The following is a 22,176-nucleotide window of genomic DNA, read 5'->3' as shown; positions in this document are numbered from 1 at the left end:
TACAGTTGGCTCCTAAAAACAGCAAACCATTAATCTGCTCCGCTTTTCCAAAGCCTCCTAATGGTCTTCTTTGCAGCTTCAGTGATGGAATTTATAGCCCTCCACTTTGCTGCACCAGATACTCCAAGCTCAAAAAAAGCTAACCATTTGACACCCAGTTTTGGTTTGTTTACATCCCTATAACTTAATGGTTCAGCAAAAGAGAGCAACATGATAAGTACTAGACTTTAAAAATATATATATACAGGGGTTTATTTGTTCAACTAAACCAGTGGTTCTCAACTGAGGTCCATATAAGGTCCACATGACAAAATAATAATCTGGGCATCCACAACAGTATTTTAAGGACCCCTGAAAACATTTTTGCTTTAGATGAATGTATTGGTAGGTATTGCAAGAAACAGCTAGGTTTCTTTCTCTCATGTTTTACATAGTTCAACCTATACAAGTGAATGTGTGAAACACATTGAGTGGCTATGGGGATCCATCAAACTGAAATAGTAATCAAAAGGATCCATACACCAAAAAATGGATGAGAACCCCTAAACTAAATGTGGTGCCTCAGCATGAGTGCAGATGAAAGATAACTCAGCAAAAGTAATGTCTCCTACACTTTCCACATTTTCATCCGACAAAATTTAATCATGGAACCAAAAATATCACTTCAGTTACTCAACTTTGAAATCATAATGCTAAAATCATAAAACTGTTTTACTCTGCAGACATAAAGCTGAATAAATTAGGACAAAGACAAATGATAAACTCATAGGTATATGTACCTTATCTGACAAAATATTCACTTATGGTCATATAAACTTCTACTGTGCCCCTGGGTCAACCAATGCTTTGTGAGGGAATTTGGAAGATGGAAACTGTGTGGAAGCTAATTAAACAATTTAATATGGATACATTATTTAAGGAAGTAAGCTGGCAGAGCTGTTAGCATGCCAGGCAAATTTCTTAGCAGCATTTTGTCCAGCTTGGTGTTCTGAGTTCAAATTCCACCATGGTCAACTTTGTCTTTCATCCTTTCAGGGTTGATAAGATAGGTTCCCATTGAGTGACAGGGGTCAATGTAATTAATTTACCCACTAACCAGAAATTGCTGGCCTTGAGCCGAAATTTGAAACCAATATTATTATTATTATTATTAAGGTGGGAAGCTGGCAGAATCATTAGCATGCTAAGCAAAATGCTTAGTGGTACTTCATTTGTTTGTAAATTCTGATTTCAAATTCCATTGAGGTCAGCTTTGTTTTTAATCCCTTCAGGGTCAATAAATTAAGTACCAGTTGAGCACTGGGGGTTGATGTAATCGACTTACCCCCTCTCCCAAACTTACTGGCCTTTTGTCAAAATTTGAAGCCAATATGAATACATTATTTGTTTGTTGTTTTTTATTCTTTTTACATATTTACTCATTGTGGCCGTGTGGTAAGAAGTTTGCTTCCAAACTACATGGTTCCAGGTTCAGTCCCACTGTGTGGTACTTTGGTCAAGTGTCTTCTACTATAGCTACAGGCTGACCAAAGCCTTGTGAGAGGATTTAGTAAATGGAAACTGAAAGAAGTGTGTCATATATGTGTGTATGTGTGTGTGTATGTGTATGTGTGTGTGTGTGTGCGTTTGTATTTGTGTATGTGTGTTTTTGTGTATGTGTTTGTTCCCTGGTGTTGGTGTGTTTATATCCCCATAACTTAGTGGTTCAGCAAAAGAGACCGATAAAATAAAAAACAGATTTTACAAAACAGTAATAAAGTAATGGGTTGATAAGTTTGGCTAAAATTCTTCAAGGATGAATTATAAAAGTTTGGCTAAAATTCTTCAAGGATGAATTATAAAAGAACTGCATGAATCAGCAGACATTAATTTATGGATTGGTTCTAACATATTGGTAATGGCACAAATATGAAATAAAAATTAAACACTCACTTTCAACATATTTTTATAAGCTGGACAAGCTTTACCGGTATCTCAATCAAAGCTAGCTTCTCTGGACACAGAAATAATTTAGCACAACAACATTACAAAATGAGTCACAAAACCAAGAATTTTAGATGGTGAATGATGGAATAGAATAAAACTATCATCCAATAATGGGAGCTAAACTGTATATGTATGATTATTTTGTTTTAAAAATTTCATTTCTGAAAAACCATTACGCACCAATATTTCTATAGAAACAAGTGCAAAAATATGCATAGTTTTACATATACCAATATATGAACACTCATAAACTTCCCATGCATATAAACACGTATATGCATGCATATAAATGTGCACTCATGACATATATACATATACACACATACACACACACACACACATGCATATACATAAACATATATAAAAGCACAAATACATATATCTATATTATATATCTCTATTTGTATCTGTATCTATGTATGTATATATGCGTGTGTGCGTACATACATATAAATAAATAAATATATATATATATATATATATAACATATGAATATGAGCATATAAACAAGAATGTGTGTATGTAAATCTGTGCAAGTGTGTGAACGATATATATCCATATATATATGTATATACATATATGCATGGGCACACACACGCACATGCACGCACACACACACATTCACACACACACACATACACAAAAGCACAAACACACAGAAACGAACACACTCTGACATATACATATAGTCTGTGATATTGTATAAATTTTTAAACAAAGCCAATCAACCATTTTATTTGACTTCTATATTCCACTTTAATTAAAATTTTATGGATGTAGCTGCTCCTGTTTTTTTTCCTTTTATTTTCATTTTTATTTTTTTGAGAAGAGAAAATCATATGATGAAAATATTATTTTGAAAGAAAGGGTCTTTCTTCTCTTTTATCCATAATTCATATGCAGATTAGAAAAAGATGGCTGATCAAAGGTACCACTTCCTGCCTGGGTAACAGAATTCAAATAACTTCTTTTTAAAATTAGTGAATAGTATTTGCTGGGGCAGAGAAGAAAATATTTAAATATTATAGAACGTTATCTTGATATTAAAAATACTCTTTACTTCCTGAGCCATCGAGGGAGCTGCCTCATTGCGGGTGCTCATTCTGCTAGAAATATCAGTTAAATAACACTCAAATCATATACTACTGTCTTTAAAAGGACAAAAATATAATAAAAAAAAAACACAGATTGACTTATTGAATAAGGGGATTTTTATGGATGGCATACTTTGAGATTGTAGGTTTGTTTGATCAGAACAGATTTAAGGATGAACAATAATTTCTTACTTCCTGTTCCCTACTTTACCATTTTCAAATGACTTCAAAGTTATTCTCTAAAATATTCATAAGTATTTTAATGAAGTTAACCATTGAGGGCTCAGCTGATCATAATTTAAGAAAAATCTCTATGCTAAAAAACCAGCCACCATCTCCCTCAAATGATACTCAGATGTAACGAAAAATGTGTTTTCTAAAGTGATTCTGAATACAAGATGAGAGGGTTACAAATGGTAAGCTGGATCAAATCTGACATGGAATAATCAGCTACAACAGCAACATAAAGGATTTTCAATATATATAGTTTCCAAAATAAGGGAATCTTTACTTTTTTGATGTAAAAGTTGTCATTGTTAATTTCATTTTGTTCATAACTGCAAATTGCAAACATGAGTCAAGCATGTCTTGAAGTCATGAGCTGCTAGAGACATTCTGTTATGTCCTGAAGCAAGGTTGGTTATTACTCTCTACTTCTCAAAAGCTAGTGTGGATTTCCCCCTTTCAATTATGTTCTGAATGTCATTATAAAAATGTGTTGAACATCACAACCAGACAATTTTTCTTCCTTATATATGCAAAAACACTCAAAGATTTTAACGGTTAAGAAATGTAGTCATATTTATAAAGTCATGCCTAATAGCAAAATGAGCCTTTTTTTTTCTCTTTTTCCAGTACTCCTACTCAGTACAAAAACCCTTCTTGGTGAAATGTCTCATTGATAACTTTGACACTCTTAAAGAAGTTCTAAATATGACCACATTCCTTAACCCTTTTTATCTACCAGTGTTTTTATTTAAGCAAGAAAGAAGAATTGTCAGGTTGCCATGTTTCACCTTTTTTGTAATATTCTATTCAGAGCATAACGAAAGAGAGGACAACTCAAACAGGTTTTCAGAAACATTATAAAAAGTGCTTCACCAAGCATTTCTACAATACTAATGAACTCAGCATTAATATTCAAATTATAATCACAAAGCATTAACACAGTTGTTGCAATTAAGCCCAAGGTCAATTCTGATCATGAAGACCTATAATCAAAGCACTCCAGTCACGACCATTCCATCTTATTTTTGGACAATACATGTGGACTATATTATCCATTAAGTCCTTTTAAGATGAAAATATGTTATTTTAAGGGAAATTGGTTGCTATTTCTAGTAAACTTATGAACTTACAAAACTTACAAGAAATCTGGTTGTAGATATCAATGGTATAGTAGACAGACAAGCCCCTGATGTTCACCAGTTGTTGGAGGAAAGGAGGCACATGTCTTTAAATCAAAGACCTGACATAAATGCCTGCAACAGAATGTATTTTGAGAAAGACACCTAGCGTGCAGGTGCAGGTTTTTAAAAAGGACAACAGTTTAACTCTGCCACCCAAGAACAGGAGCAGTTCCTTCAGTAGACTTTCACATAGATGTGGAAAGAAGCTTGCTTCCAGTTACATAGTTTCAGGTTTAGTCCCACTGTGTGGCACCTTGGGCTAGTGTCTTCTATTATAACCTTGAGCCGACCAGAGCCTTGTGAGTGGATTAGGTAAATGGAAACTGAAAGAAGCCCATCATCTATGTGTATGTGTGTGTGTTCATATATGTGTTTGCCCCTCACTACCACTTGACAAGCAATGTTGGTGAGGTTACATCCCCATAATTTAGCAGTTGGTAAAAGAGAGACCGATGAAATAAGGACCAGGCTTAAAAAAAAACAAGGACTGGGGGTCGATTCGATTAACTAAAAGTTCTTCAAGATGGTGCCCCAGCATGACTGCAGTCAAAAGACTGAAATAAATAAAATATAAAAGAAAAGATAAAAAATAGTTTCTGCAAATAGACAGGATTTGATCTTAGAATACTGTTTCTTAGCTAAATATCACAAACCACTTAGTCTGTAGCAATATCATTATTTGTATTAATAATTTTGAACACTAGCATAAAACTAGAGACTGTTAGACAGTAAATGGGAATGTGTGTAATTTTTACCTTTCTCAAAAGTGTTAGCAATTTAAATGAAGTGACAAAAATCTATCTGGAAATTGAAACTGCATTATTAATTAAGTTTACAGAAAACTTTCTAGAACACCGTGACATCAGAAACTGAATATGCTAAAACAAGAACATTCGTAATAATTATTATTTCTGTTTTTTCATTGTATGAAGCTATGGTAAAAAGTTTAAACAAGAGAAACGAGAATTTGTGATGTTCATACTTTTCCAAATGGCTGCATCCAAACAGAAATTTAAATTAGTTGCCAGACTTAGTTCACTGAGAACCAAACAGCAATAATGAATCCAATTGTGCCTAATGGGAATTACTGAAATATTGAATAATGATATTGCTTTTGTTAATGAATTCCTCCCCACTTCAAAAAAGGAAGAAAAAAACTGTGCATTCCTGACTGGATTTTCTGACCTACATAGCAAGGAGAGTGACTGGAAAATAATTCTAATCAGCAAAGATTTTAATGTAACAAAACAATAAGGATTTGAATTTGAAAGAAAGAAAAATTCAATTTCTGTATGAAAAAAAAATTGCAGTATTGTAAAAGAAAACTAGGAAGAGCAGCCATAGAAGCAATAAAAGCAAATTCCTCTTCCATCAACATAACTGCAACTAATAACACCAGTGTACTCTCTCTCTCTCCACTCTCTCATTCTCTTTCCCTCTCTCTCCCTTCCTCTCTCTCATAATCTCAGCTATGACAGTTTTTTTTCCTTGGTTCTTTTAGTTTTGTGCCATTAAACTGTTACACTACAAATGCATCTTTTTTACTTTGGTCATTACCAATGCTGAAGATTTCAGAGTCAAATTATATCTTTTTAATTGAACTGAAGAACAGAATATTGTTCCTACATTTGGGACAGAGCTGCTGCAATAAACAAGCTGACATGCTAAATCACATATTTAAAAAAAAAAATGCTCTACTAATTGGCAAGAAGTTGCACACTGACACATTCCAACCTCTGGTTCACTTACTCTGCTTCTTCAATTACAGCTATGGCCTCTGTTCCTCAGAATTAGTTGATCTCTTGCCACATGAGCTCAGGCCCTTCTGAAGTATTCATTTTTGTCCATTATCCCTCATATTGAGTCCATATACCCCAAACCACTCACTAATCACTTGGCTCAGTCCTTCCTTCCTTTTCTCCAAACCACTAATAAAGAAATTATATGAAAAGTATCTTTTCACTTGTTTCATTCATTGGACTACAGCCATGCTGGAGCACCACCTTGAAGGGTTTTAGTTGAACAGATTGACGCCAGTACGTATTTTCAAGTCTAGTACTCATTCTGTCTATTTTGCCAAAACCAGTAAGTTATAAGATCTTACATAAATATAAGACAATCTTGAAACACTTTTGTGCTGTTTCTACCCTTTCTTTTTAACTATATATATATATATATATATATACTACACACATGCTGTCGGTAGTTTCTTTTCCTTCTTTGGACTTTTCACTTTCTCCTTTCTGACAAAGAGCTATGCTTGTGATATCAAACTTCCTCTTTTTGCCAAGTGTCAAACTAATACATTCTTTATGCATGTCCTCTTTTTGTCCGTTAATTTAATTTTATTTTATTATTCGTTTATTTGAATTGACTATATCTATCTGACTGGCTTCCCCTCAGTTTCATCTACCAAATTCACCTAATTCCATTACTGCCTAGTACTAGGCAGTAGAACTGAGCACAAATTCAAGTGATTGCAAAACAAGTTTCATAAACACACAACCCATTCTTGAACCTTGTATGTGGTACATACAACTTCCCGTCTTAAAGTAACCTAAATTAAAAACTTACAAAGAAAAAGTTCATTAGAAATTTTACTACAACAATGTAACTTGCTTGTATTTATTCTCTTGTTGAACACTAAAGAGTTGCTGGAATGTATCCCTATTGAAAACAATTTTAAGATTTCAATCACTGTTAACCATTTTCCCTTATTCTCAGTAGCTAAAGAAATTAATTTTCTGTCCTTATAATGTATAACTATTCTACATGCAGTATTTGTTTCATTTTTTATTGTTTCTTTTTGTTATGGTCATTACTGCTTGGTGTACCATAACTAAGTGATCATTGTCAAATTGGTTTACAAGCCAAGAAGAAGAAATGATTTTTATTAAATATTGAAAATTTTGAGATGAGTTGCTAATAACATTATAAGTTTCTGCACTATTAACTTCATCTTCAGAAAATTTATTTTCAGTATTTATATCTATATTGTATCAGTGGTTGTGTAGATAAGAAACACTATTATTCTTTGTTTAGCAAAACAGGTTTTTTTAAAAAATCTGAATCTAGTCTGAGACTATGTACTCATTCACAAATAAGGAACCTGAAAATGATCAGAAATTACACAAATCAAAAAGTGTTCTATATACAATTGTATATATATATATATATATATATATATAGGTGTGGTGGTGTGGTAAGAAGCTTGCTTCCCAACCACAATGGTAGCAGGTTCAGTCCCACAACATAGCACCTTTGGTAAGTCTTTTCCACTATAGTCCCAAGCCAATCAAAGCCTTGTGAATAGATTTGGTAAACAGAAACTGAAAGAAGCCCATCATATATGCCAATATATATATATATATATATATATATATATATATATATATATAGGTGTGGTGGTGTGGTAAGAAGCTTGCTTCCCAACCACAATGGTAGCAGGTTCAGTCCCACAACATAGCACCTTTGGTAAGTCTTTTCCACTATAGTCCCAAGCCAATCAAAGCCTTGTGAATAGATTTGGTAAACAGAAACTGAAAGAAGCCCATCATATATGCCAATATATATATATATATATATATAAATAGGGAGAATTCACAAAAAAAAAAAGATGAAGACAGTTGGTGTAGAAAACAAGCAGATGTATCAGTATATATAGGCATATATATATATAAATATTGTATGTGTGTGTGAGTTTATGCGTATACCTATGTGTGTATTTGTTTTCCACTTCTGCTTAACAATTGCTGTTGGTTTGTTTATGCCCCCATAACCAGTCTTTAAAAAAAGTAAGTACTGGATTCATGTGGTGTCCCAGCATGGCTGCAGTCTAATAACTAAAACAAGATGAAAGATATACACAGGAGAATGCAAAAGTAGGTATACAATAAGTGTCATGTCAATGATATAATACGTAAATCATTAAAATTCTTCACACATTAAATTAGTTAGCCTCATTTTTGATATTTCAGTGTCATAATCATAGTACATTTATCGTAACTATAATAGTACTTTTGTCATAACTTTAAATTTTTTTTGCTAAAAATAAACGAGTATTGTACATGTTTTCTTTTTTCATTAATGCATACCTATTTTTGCACCACCCTTCTATATTACGTGATGTAGTTTTACTATTTTAGCTCTTCATCTGCTTTTCATCTTCTTCATTGTTTCTTTAATGGAGGGGCATCATTATTGTTTTATAGAAGTCCTTCTTCACTCACTTTCATGGTTTTGTGTTAACCCACCTCAGATTGCCCCTGGTTCTACCATACCAACTTCCTGCTTTAAAGTAACCCAAATTAAAACCTTTCATTAAAATTTCATGTTAATTTGTGTTCCAAAAACCAGTTTAATAATGATTATGTTATTTTACTAAAGTCTTCATTACTTTAGAAATTTGAAACAAAAGTTATGTATTTCAAAACAAATACAGTAACGAAAGAGTTAATGTTTCCTTTGACAGTCTGGGTATTTTCCTGTACAACCATTATGTCTCACTCATCACATGATGATTACAAGTGATTGTACTGGTTGATGCTGTTAGTGAACAACTGCTGTTGTCACTATGATGATGATGATGTTAATGATGATGATGATGATGATGATGATGTTGAACAAAATATTGATTATCATAAATTTATTGAAGAGCAAGAGTTAACAGAAATAAAGGAATTCCACTGTCTGATAAACTGAGGTTTTATGCTCTTTTTGCATAGATGATCTTCATTACTTTCATCTCTCTCTCTCTCTCTCTCTCTCTCTCTCTCTCTCTCTCTCTCTCTCCTCCTCTCTCTCTCTCTCTCTCTCTCTCTCTCTCTCTCTCTCCTCTCTCTCTCTCTCTCCTCTCTCTCTCTCTCTCTCTCTCTCTCTCTCTCTCTCTCTCTCTCTCTGTTTCACTCACTTACTCATTCACACTTCAATTCTTTGGTACAATCAGTACTGAAGTGGTTCTTACAATAACAAATGTACCTAATTTCAGTTGTTAACACTTGTTTCAAATTTTGGCACCAGACCAGCTAGTTCGTTTGAGAGGGTAAGTAGATTACATGAACCCGAGTGCCCAACTGGTACTTATTTTATCAACCGCAAAAAAGGCAAAGTCAACCTCAACAAAGTTTGAACTCAGAACATAAAGTCAGACAAAATGTTGCTTAGCATTTTGTCTGGTATGCTAATGATTCTGTCACCAAAGATGTGTGATGAAAATGATTCCAATTCTTACAGAGGTTTTATGCAAGGAAGTTAAAAAGTTTTCACTATCTGTCCTCAGAAATCACATGCCAATTCCTTTGAAATTAAAATATTTTTGAAATAGCAGCCTATAGTTCAAACATGCTTTTATCTTGGTTACCCTAAATTCTTCTTCACAAAGAAAATGCTTAAAAGCTTCCAACTATTTGAAATAAAAAAAATTATTTAAAGAAAAACGGTCACAAAATCTCAGAAATATTGTCAAGTTACAAAGAAAGAAACTTAAAAATAATAAATGAAATAAAATTTAATGATAATAATTTTTTAAAATATAAATATTTAAGTATATAAATATAATCAAAATTGAATTTTGTTTAATAGCTTTAGCATTGCCCTTGTCATTTTTAAATTGCAGTCATGAACATGTCTTCTGTGAATTAAAGTAAATTCCTTAGAATCGGTTAAACTCTGACACTTCTGACAGATAACAATTCTTATTTAATGGCTGTCTTCTTGATCATTGACTTTGTTCCTGATTTTTGATTATCTCATTTCAAAGAATGATTTTTAACTGTCAATCTTTGTCGCAATTATGTGACACCGGATGTTTGATACATGAAAGGAAGTATATTCATAAAGAACATATCACATCACCATCATCATTACCATAACCATCACCATCAATATCACCTTCATAGTTGTTACCCTAGTCATCAGTACCAACTCTTCACAAACATGCATACAATTGATCAGAAAATAATGGAAGATGATGATGATGATGGTGGTGGTGGTGGTGGTGGTGGAAGTGACATTGATGGAAGAGTTGACAAGGATGATAAAAATAACGATGACACAAATGTTAATAAAACAATTGATATTACTGCTGTTGTCATTATGATGATGATGATGATGTGGAACAAAATATTGATTATCATAAATCTATTGAAGAGCAAGAGTTAACAGAAATGGAGTTTGAATGCTACAGCAAAGAGCTTGATGCTAGAAATTTTTTTTAAATTCTATTTATTTATTTGAAGTGTGATAGATTTTAGGGAAGATGTATTTATTATGATATATAGCTACTCTTACAAGAGCATTCATGGGTACTTTGGTTTTATTTGGCAAGGCTTGGCTTGGCTAGCCTAGATTTGACTTGGCTTGGCTTGACTAGGCTAGACTTGATTTGGCTAGGCTAAGCTTGGCTTGTCTTGGCTAAGTTAGGCTAGGCTAGGCTTACCTTGGACAGGCGTGGCTTAGTTAGGCTTGGCTAGACCAGTCTTGGCCTGGTTTGATGTAGCTTGGCTTGGTTTGCTTGGCTTCACCTTCCAGTGGTATCGTATGAGCACACACATAACATACTGTACACTTGTTTCCTCCATCTTGTCACCAATGTGTACAAAAACTCGGGTCTCCATTAATGATTTGCTAGCCCATTCTCTGTCCTTGTCCATCAATCTTTTCCATTATCTACCAATTCTTTTTATGTTTATAGTTCCTCAACCTTTTAGCATTCAGATTTCTTTGTCAAATGTAGCTTTTTTATTCACATTGTTTTGAATTAATCATGCATTATCTCATAGCTTCAGGATAGCAATGATATGATTGCTTATTTTTAGAATGACATTGTAAGGTAGGTGTGAGAGTTCTGATCTGGTCAACTCGAACACAAAATGGGTAGAATGCTAAATGTTTAAAGTATGGCCTTCACAAGGACATTAAGTCTTGTTTCATGGTCAGGCCATTTCAGCTTTCTTTTCTTTAAAGCATTTCCAAACAAGAATTATTAAGATCATGGCCCAAACCTAGTTCACATAAATTCCAAGATTTCATACAACCCTCACTACTTTAGGATAACAGAATATTTGGATCTTTTCACTTTGACTAGCAGATTTAAAAAATTATTTTTTGTAACTAAACACTTTTAAACTTCGTATACTAGTAGAATGTGTCACATAAAACATCTTTTACTCTTGGCGTTCTTGAGAAAATTCTTTAAACAGTGACAAACGAAATATACACCGCCGGAACTTCGTGTTGACAAACAGCAGCAGTATTTGTATTCACCTCAATAGACGTCATTGATTGGTTGAAATTGCCCAAATACGAGAAATTTAACAACAAATAGCTTACAAACTACAGAATTTTCTTAAGAACGCCAAGAGAAAAAGATGTTTTATGTGACACATTCCACCAGTATACGAAGTTTAAAAGTGTTTAGTTACAAAATATTACTTTTTAAATCTGCTGGTCAAAGTGAAAAGATCCAAATATTTTAATTGTAAAGGACTTAATTCAAGTGTAAAAATGCTGCAATGATAACTAACCTAAATATCTTGCAACAATTCATATGTTCAGCACTTCATATATAAGCCATGGTAACTGCTTGCTGTTATTTTGAAATTATATACTAACAATGATCACATAGCAATCATTTTCCTTTCCGGCTTTTTCAGTAGTGGTGGCGGTGGTGGCGGTGGTGGTGGCAGCAGCAGCAGTAGTGGTTTTCTGTTGTTGATTAGTGCTGGATCAATCCCTATACAACCAATCTATCACAAAGATAATTCATGTTGTGAGCTTTCCATCTTTTGAAAAGCATGCTGCAGCTGTAGAAAGGTTGCTTCAATAAATTTTGTTTGACCCATGTCAGCATGGAAAAGTGGATGTTAAAGCAATGATAATGAATACTGATGAGGATGATGTTAATGATGATGATGATGATATAACTGCATAAGTTACTTATACTCTATTTAATATACAAAACATTCAAAAACTAATTAAGTAATATACATAGATGCAAACATATTTATATAGCATATTTTATCTTTCTATTGTTTACTTGTTTCAATCATTGGACTGCAGCCATGCTGGAGCACTGCCTTGAAGGGTTTAATTGAACAAATTAATCCCAAATACTTTTTCTAAAATTTGGTACTTATTTTATTGGTCTCTTTTTGTCAAATTGCTAAGTTACAAGGATGTAACCAAACTAACACCAATTGTCAAGCAGTGGTAGGAAACAAACACAAACACACACACACATAGATAAATACACACTCATGTACATATACATATGCGTATATGTGTGTGTGTGTGTATATATATATATATATATGATGGTCTTCTTTCGGTATTGGTATACCAAAATTCTCTTATATGTTTTTGTATGGTCAGAGCTATAGTTATAGACACTTGTCCAAAGTGCCGTGCAGTAGGACTGAACCCAGAACAATGTGGTTAGGAAGCAAACTTCTTACTATACAGTCATAGTATGAAGATAAAAGGACAGCTGTGGACTAATGTTTCTGTCTCAACAGTCATCATCAGCACACCAACTGTCCTACCCTACTTTCATCTTCAACCAAAGGGATGAAAATGTGTAGAACACATTTATAGCCCAGGTAATTTGCAGAGAAGAAAGCAAGTAAACTCATAGAAACAATTATGAACAATTGTCAAGGAAATGGTGAAATAACTTCAAGAAATGAGGAATTAATTACACAAAATTTATACTTTTGTTTAGCTTGAGCTTCAAGATAAATTAAAGGCTTAGAGGATAAAGATATTGCAATAGATCTGATATTTTATTTTTAGGTTAATCCCGTTTTTTCTAAATATATTAATATTATAGGCGCAGGAGTGGCTGTGTAGTAATAAGTTTACTTCCCAACCATATTGTTCTGGGTTCAGTTCTTATGTGTGGTCCCATGGGGAAGTGACTTCTACTATAGCCTTTGGCCACCCAAAGCCTTGTGAGTGTATTTGGTAGATGGAAACTGGAAGAAGCCTGTCATATATGTGTATGTGTTTGTTTGTCCCCACGACTATCGCTGGACAACCAGTGTTGGTGCGTTTACATCCCCATGACTTGGTGATTCAGCAAAAGAGCCTGATAGAATAAGTACCAGTACTTTAAAGAATAAGTACTGGGGTTAATTTATTCAATGAAAATTCTTCAAGGCAGTACCCCAGCATGGCCACAGTCTGATGACTGAAACAAATAAAAGATTAAAGATTATGTTGCATCATATTTATGGCCTGTATGGGTCCAGGCATATTTTGATAATGCAGATCATAGCATTGCAGACATGACTATTTGAGGGGGTTTTTTCAGTGAAATGAAACCAAGACTATCTTATTTGTGTTCAGAGGCCTGATTTGTACTATATTAGTATATCTTTATCTAAAATATAACAAGTAAAGACTAAAACAACATTGTGTTCATTCAAATGGTCGATATCCTTTGGTTTTTCAAATTTCAGCCTAATAATCTTAATTTTTACCCCACAAGATTTAACTGCAAATGAATTAAGAAGCTATTATCAGAAATGTAGCATAAGGGGTCCCAAATCCTGGTCTTCAGTCACATGAGAAAACTAGCAATAAAACTTTCTATTATAGGCACAAGGCCTGAAATTTGGCGGAGATGGATGGTAGTCAATTGCATTGACCACATTGCTTGACTGGTATTCATTTCATCGGCCTCTAAAGGATGAAAGGCAAAGTTGACCTCAGTGGAAGTTGAACATAAAGACAGACAAAATGCCACTAAGCACTTTGTTTAGCATGCTAGCCAGTCTACCAGCTCTCCACCTTAATATAATACTATTAATAATCATTCCTACTATGGGCACAAGGCTAGAAATTTGTGGGGAGAAGGTAAGATGATTACATCAACCCCAGTGCTTGAGAGGTACTGTTTACATCGACCCCAAAATTATGAAAGGCAAAGCTGACTTCAGCAGAATTTGAACTCAAAGCATAGGTGAAAGATGACATGCCATTAAGCATTTCCCCCAGCATGCTAATATAGTTTCAAATTTTGGCAGAAGGCCAGTAAGTTCGGAGAAGGGGGTAAGTTGATTACATTGACCCCAGTATTCAACTGGTACCTATTTTATCAACCCTAAAAAGATGAAAGGCAAAGAAGACCTCAGCAGAATTTGAACTCAGAATGTATAGACAGATGAAATGCTGCTAAGCATTTTCCCTGGTGTGCTAACCATTTTATCAACCCACTGCCTTACTGTAATACTACTAATAATAATAGTGAAGTGTTTCCAGAGATGTGGAAAATGTCTAAAAGATAATTGTTTGAAATTTCAAGTGAACAAAAAGTATATGTCTATTAAAATAAGACATAAGTATGAGCTGTAATTTGTAGACTAAACAATTTTGTACTTCATAACTAAATGAATGAGTGAAATCTGAAGAGAAGCACCTAAACATTTACACATGAAATGAAATTCAGTAAATAATTAAATACCTGTTCTGGTTTCCCTTAGATCTAAATATAAATTTGGTGAGTGTCCAGCCAATAAATCAAAGCTGGCGTGGCTGAGAACTCTCAGTAGTGGATTTAACTTCATTTTGCCAACAGTCCTAGTTTGTCTTATTTTTAATCTGCTGCCTAGCTGTGTTACCATTTTTTTAATAATGTGTGTATTGTCAAGTAAATGTTATAAGAACCAATCAATTTGAAATGGGAGGTGCTGGTTCAATGCCAATTCACAGACAAGATTTACTTGACTTACCTGCTTGAGATCTTATGACTATAAGGAAGAACTACTTTGTTGTGAAAACATTTTACTGTTACATCATAGTTTAAATGGCACTTTCTAAGACATTTCTAGATATTTAGTTATTTTTCTAACATTACAGAAATAACCAGAAAATTTTGTAGTTAAAGGAAAAGCAATTTTTATGTTTCTTTATTCTTTGAAAATAACAAAATTTCTTTCAAATATTTTCTGTTACTTAATAGCTTTGATTTCTAAATAAAATTTGTCTTTAATAGTGTAACAGAAACAAAACCCAAGTTCCTGTGGAACTCTCTAAGATCAGATGTTGGTATTGTAGCTTGATATGGCTACATTTATTTATTTATTTATTTATTTATTTATTTTTATATTTGTTGTTTCATTTTGCTACTTCAAAGAAACAAAATGCAATTTTTAACTCTTTAGCATTTAGATTAATCTGTCAATTGTAATGTTTATTTATTCATATTGTTTTGAATTAATAATCCATTGTTTTATAGCTTTCATATTTTTATGAGATAACTTCATTTTCAGAATGACATTGTAGAATAGATGTGAGGGGCCAGATGTGGCCAGTTTGAACATAAAACAGCAAGAATAATTTCACCAGATACGGCCTGTTTTAATGCTAAAGGGTTAACTGTTACTGAACAAGGGAGCTTCTTCATAGTAATTTGGAATGCTAGAAATAACAAGTAGCTCTTTCTCAAACTACTTCCAAGGGTTAGTGATTCAAGAAGGTGTCTGAGTCTACTTGTGATTCCATAGGCACCAAAAATGATTAGTGCATGCATGTTACTTTTATACAAGCTGTACAAGACACACTGACAAACAACTTTAAAATTCTGATGCACATATTCACTTTATTTTTACATTGTTTTCATCCACAGCTATTTTTCAGTATGATTTGTGAGTCACAATTAAATTAAGTGATAGCCATTTCATATACAAAGGAGTGAATCTGAATATTAATGAAATAAATTGCCTCACACACAAAACAAATGCATTTTCACATGTCTTTCCGAAAAGCCCATCAATGACATCAATTCAAAAGGCAGTAAAACTAAGAATAAAACCGTTGGTTATATGAAGAAAGAGATCTTAAACTATTTACCTTTAATTCTCATGCAATGTGCTAAATATGACCCATACACATTCATTTTACACGTTAGTGGATCAACAAGGGTGATTTTCAGTGTAAATGGCTGTGTGAAGAGAAAGTGCTCAGTCACTGATATTTGGTGTCAGGGCATCAAGAAGAAGTATTGCTCTCAAGAATAGATATTTGCCATTAGGCATTTTATTATGCAGTGCATGCCGCACTTGAATGCCTGCAATATTTCACTGAAAGCTGCCTTGGACAGTTTTCTCTTTATATTTGTTACCTTATTGGTTCTTCATCAACGAAGCACTTTGACTGAAATCTATAGAGATTATTCTTCATTCCACTTTTGGTAGGAAAATGACACCCTATAAATGTAGTATGGAAAAATTACAGTACAATTCCAGAAAAATGTTGGTAACGGGATTAGAAATTTTCCTCAAAATAGTATTAGCCCTGTGTGTTGGTAACGAATGTCTTATTAATATACATCAATACATAGTTATGTGTGTGTGTGTGTGGATATGTAGATAGACAAATAGGTAGATAAACAGACAGATAGATAGAGAGATAGATAGATAGATAGAAAGATAGATAGATAGATGAATGCACATGTGTGTTAAACATATCCAATCCATACTAAAACACACACAGACACACACAGACATGTAAAAATGCTGACAAACATTAAGTTTTCACAACACATTCTTCTATCTATATCAGGTTCACAAACTGTCTACAGTTGATGAATCTGTTTCTTTTTTTTTTCTTTCTTCTTTTTTTTTCTCGACAACTAAAATTTGTTTCAGCAGAAGTCAGTGATGGTCAATGTTATAATTTGTTTATTCCATCAGATGCAACTCAATTTCCCCAACTGTGCTACAAAATTCAGGTAATTGCATTATTCCAGTCTGACACCAATTACCTTAACTGTTTCTACTAAGTCAAATAGCTTTAAGTCAGGGTTTCAATTTTCTCGAGCCTCTCTTGGGTCCATTTCACTTGAATTAAATCCAATCAAACCTCACAGCTACCTCTTCTTTTTGGTTAAGCTTAACTTTTGAAATATACACATTTCAAACAAGTGTCTAAGTTTCTTTCAAAAGTAATTCAAACAACATAACAAGACAGTCATGTTCTTTCAGTTCAGCCCCTCTTACAGATAATAAGAAGCATAAGCAATAATCTATTTTGTAGCTTATTGCTATTTGGTGGTGCGAAACTGGACTTAAAAGGAAATTGGTTCAATAAAAACTTTACACATGTGTTAAATGTAGAAGGAACAAATGAAAACTTTCAGAAGAAAAATAATAATAATACAAAAACACTATACTTTCATTAAAATAGGATGATTCCAATTAGATGACATCATTGTTATTATTATCATCATTATCCTTATCATCGTCATCGTCGTTGTCGTTGTCTTCGTCATCAACATGACCATTGTCTTTTCTATGTCTGCTGTTTCCATGCTGGCATGGTTTGGATGTGATGTCTTGAGGAAGAATTCTGCAGTTAGATGCCCCTCCTGGTGGCAACCCTTACTTTTTTTCAAGTACCTCAGGGAATCACCACATTGCTGGACATATGAAGGATATAAACAGTATCACTGTCCCAATGCAGTTTCAATACAAAGACACATGATGACAAAAACACATACACGTGTGTGTGAACATACATGCATGCACACACATGTACACATGCATGCACACACATGCATGCATGTACGCACATACATCCATATACATACAACATGCTTCCTTACAGTTTCCACCTCCATAGTTTTATTTAAAAGACATTGGTCAACCCACTGGGAATTGAACTGTTAATGAAGACAATTTTTCAAGGTTCCATTCTGTGGAATTGAAACAGAAACTGTGTCATGTGTGTGTGTGTGAAATCATGATCATCAGCCTCATTCACACCCTCATTCTCATTTCATCATTTCAATACCCAGTTTACCTTTCCAGTGGCCAAACCTTACCTGTTTCGAAGAAAAGTAATATTTATCCCATAACCAGAGAATATAATATATATATATATATACACTCTTTTACTTGTTTCAATCATTTGACTGTGGCCATGCTGGAGCACCACCTATAGTCGAACAAATTGACCCCAGGACTTATTCTATGTAAGAATCAGTCTCTTTTGCCAAACTGCTAAGTTATGGGACATAAAGACACCAACATTGGTTGTCAAGTGATAGTGCAGGGACAAACACAGACACACATACACACACATATGCTACACTTCATTCAGTTTCCATCTGCCAAATCAACTCACAGGGCTGTAATAGAAGACACTTGCCCAAGGTGCCATGCAGTAGGACTGAAACTGGAACCACGTGGTTGGGAAGCAAGCTTCTTTCCACACACCTACTCCTGCTCCTATATATATATATATATATATATATATATATATATATATATATATATAAAATCCTTAAAATCCTTAAAAATGTTTTAGCCCGAAGGCCGTGGCCATGCTGGGGCACCACCGCTGAATGAGCTACACTAGTTTGTGAATCCACCTCTGATACGTGGCACTTGATCAACAAGGGAGTTCGATGCTGCTGCCCGCATCCGTGTCTCCTGTCGTGAGGTAGGTTCATCTGGGACTCCCAACAAGAAGAGATCCAGTTTAGTTTTAAAGAAACCCACATCCACACCATGTAAGTCTCTCAGGCATTTAGGGAGGATGTTAAAGAGCTGTGGTCCTCTGAAACCCAAGCTGTTGCAGTATCTGGACCTGTATTTTGATGGTGATGTTGTTGTTGTTGTTGGAATCCTTGGCACCACACAGCGGCGCCCCGTTCTGCGGTTGGAGTAACTTTGAATGCCAAAGTTTAGGACAAGACCCTCCAGGATATATATATATTTTAAAGCAGTATAGAGTATGTACTGCTTGTAGAGATGTAAGCAGTGATTCCTTCCAACTGTGTTCTGTTAACTGAGCCATAGAGATAATATTAATAATATTCAGTCTTCTACTAAGATAGTTCCTCTGTGTTACATTTTTATTTTGTTTGGCTCACGATTGTAAGAAGCTCATTTTTTTCTTTCTGCATGTCCCTTGAGAAATGTTTCTGGAAACTGAAAGAAGCCCATCGTATATATATATATATATATATATATGTATATATATACACACACACACACACATATGTCTTGTATGTGTATGTGTTTCTGTTTGTGTTTGTCCCCACAACTTAGCAGTTCAGTAAAAGAGACCAACAGAATAAGTATCAGAATTGATAAGAAAATAAGCAATGGGGTTGATTCATTTGACTAAATGATTTTCAAGTTGGTGTTCCAGCATGGCCACAGTTTAATGAGTGAAACAAGATAAAAGATAGAAGATAAAAGATTTAGAAAGAAGTCTTGCATTTGGCAATTTAAAAGCTACGAGTTTGGTGGAATATATTATCTGGGTGGATCCCTTATTAGCTCTAGGTTAAGATCCAGTTAACTGCTAACCACAATAATCAGTGTCTAACATCTGTCCCATATTACAAAAAATCAGGAAATCACAGAAGAATTGTTAGTCACTCCATGAATTCGTCCGATGGGTAATTCCATGCAGTCTTCACTGGATGGTAAAAATTGTCTGGAGCACATGTTAATATTAATAATAATAAAGAGTATGGAGACTAGTACAGCCACAAAATTTATTTTGTAGTTATATACAGCATATTACAATGATCTACACATCTTTCTGCTGCAGTAACTACTTACGAATGCACGGTGCCAAGTGGGCCACTTTTGGTAAGCAGAACTGATGATGTGGGATGCAATATTGTTGGTGTATCTTCTTCAGGATCCATCCATTTGGTCCTTGAGAATTATAACTAACTGGCACTCCATCAGTTATAACAACAAGTTGTAACAACAGTTACAACAACAAGTTCCAGTTGATCTGCTCATGAAATCAACGTGCAAGTGGCTGAGTACTTCACAGACATGTGTACCCTTAATAGTTCTGCGGGAGATTCAGCATGACACAGAGTGTGACAAGGCTGGCCCTTTGAAATACAGGTACATCTAATTTTTGCCAGTTCAGTGGTTTGGAGCAATGTGAAATAAAGTGTCTTGCTCAAGGACACAATGCACCACTGGGAATCAAACTCATAATTTTATGACGATGAACCAAACACCCTAACCAATACACTATGTGCCTTGTGTATAAAATATGCAAAACTACTAATAGTACTGTTTCAGCAAAAGCTGTACATGTGTATGTGAATGTGCATACATGTGTGTTTGTGTATGTATGTATGCATAAATACATACATGAATGTGTATATAAGTGAGTTTGTGTGCATCAACACACACACACACAACATATGTACACACACATATATATATGTGAGTATGTATATATATATATAAATTCATATGTAATTATGTGTGTGAATGTGTGTGTATCTCTCTCTCTCTCTCTCTCTACACACACACACACACATTTATATATATATATATGGCTTCTGCTGAGACAGTGCTGGTGGTAGTTTTGTATATTGCAGCACTCAGATGTCTAAATAAAGCTTTGCAATATTCTGTTGAGAAAAAAAAACAAGAGAAAGCAAGCTACCCCATGGTGTCTGAGAGTAAACTAATGTTAATTGTCATTCTCAAAGTAAAGTGATGAATGACAATTAAAAAACAAAAAATCAGGAAATCACAGAAGAGTTATACAGTTTTGACTTTTTTGATTCACATCGGCTATGTAAAACAAAGCATCAACAACAGATGCTTAATTGCTGCTAAATGCAGACATTAAACACACAACTAGCTCTCATGTTTATTTTAACTACGGGAATCGTGAAGAAAGACACTAGGAATAGCTGTCTGTTTTATGTGTGTTGCCTCTTATCTCCTCCACTGTCAACTGTCTCTTTACCATTTACCTCATACTGCACCTCTTCCATTATTTTTCAGATTCTTTAGAGTGAAGAAGAGGTATAAGAAAACCAAACTTAAGATCATAATTTTCCTAACTAAAGGTCTCTTTAGTGTAAGGATGAGTGCATTTTTGTGCATCCACACACACATACCCATTTATATATACATACATACATATATATATATATTATATATATATATATATATATATATATATATATATATGTATATATACGTATGTATGTATGTATATCTATATATATACACACACACATATATATGTAAACAGACAAGTTACACATGAGCTTTTTTACCTCAATTTCTCTTTTGTTTTTTACAGATTTTTATCATCTCTCATCCTGTCTTTCTTCTCAACATCGCTATTGTAAAAAAGGACAATCTCCAAAGAATAATAAATCTTTTACTTTTCTTAGTGACACACTAATAATTTTCATGATAAACTTATCCCACTATATATTTTTCTTTTTGTTCCTTTCACATCTCTCTCTATTTCAAGATATATTTGTGTGTGTATGAATATATATATATATTTGTATATATACACAGGGAGAAAGGACACTGAATAATGAAATATATATATATATATATATATAGTGAGAATTTACAAAAAACAGCAAAAGACAAAAACGGATGTGTAAACAACAAACAGATGTATTAGTTTAATGCTCAGGAAGTGAAAAAGTCTTTTACATTTCAAGCCTATGCTCTTCAACAGAAAAGAACACAGAAATAAACAGGGAGAGAAAATAGAATATATATGTATGTATGTATGTATGTATGTATGTATGTATGTATGTATGTATGTATGTGAGAATTATAGTCATCAACTAAATGTGACTAAGGGTTTCAAGACCCCTACATTGCTAGAAATAAGATCTAAAATGTTCCAAAGCTGTTATTATGTACCTACCATATATTCTGATA

The 22,176-nt window shown here is 33.8% G+C and overlaps 1 long non-coding RNA gene across 1 annotated transcript; it reads right to left on the bottom strand.

Moving 5' to 3' along the window:
• Positions 1-304: 304 nt before the first annotated feature.
• LOC118762348 lies at positions 305-21,767 on the bottom strand. The gene is made up of 3 exons (XR_004998095.1): positions 21,731-21,767; positions 3,728-3,733; positions 305-416 (listed from the first exon to the last, which is right to left on the bottom strand). It is a non-coding gene; the product is annotated as an uncharacterized LOC118762348 (long non-coding RNA).
• Between the last annotated feature and the right edge of the window lie 409 nt (positions 21,768-22,176).

This window comes from Octopus sinensis, linkage group LG2 (assembly GCF_006345805.1).
Source record: "Octopus sinensis linkage group LG2, ASM634580v1, whole genome shotgun sequence".
NCBI lineage: Eukaryota > Metazoa > Mollusca > Cephalopoda > Octopoda > Octopodidae > Octopus > Octopus sinensis.
Note: the sequence above shows the minus strand (reverse complement) of the source record. Positions and strands in the feature narration are given on the sequence as shown.